Source organism: Brassica oleracea, chromosome C2 (assembly GCF_000695525.1).
Source record: "Brassica oleracea var. oleracea cultivar TO1000 chromosome C2, BOL, whole genome shotgun sequence".
In the NCBI taxonomy this organism is placed as follows: Eukaryota; Viridiplantae; Streptophyta; class Magnoliopsida; order Brassicales; family Brassicaceae; genus Brassica; species Brassica oleracea.
Window position 1 is genome coordinate 44,722,234 of NC_027749.1, and position 363 is coordinate 44,722,596.

Sequence of the window (363 nt, forward strand, 5' to 3'; positions counted from 1 at the left end):
TGCTCCTGGCCGAGGCAATCAATGAGCTCCTGATGAAGAACAGTGAAGCTAGGCCTGCCGGATCTGCCCCGTTACCAGAGGCCAATGGAGTTGAAAAGAAAAATCCCAACGAGTGCAATTACATCCAGAATGATAAGAGATCACATGGCAAAGTCCGTGGTGGATACAGGAACCGTGACAATTACTCGAACAGTCAAGATAAGTACTTGGCCGACCGGAAAGGAAACCACAATAACTGTGGTCGTGGTTCCAATCCCGGCCGAGGCCGAGGCGGATATGGACGAGGTCGAGGCGGTATATCCAAACCGTCTTACTCAACCAAATCCGTTTGTCACAGATGTGGGATGAGCAACCATTGGGCCA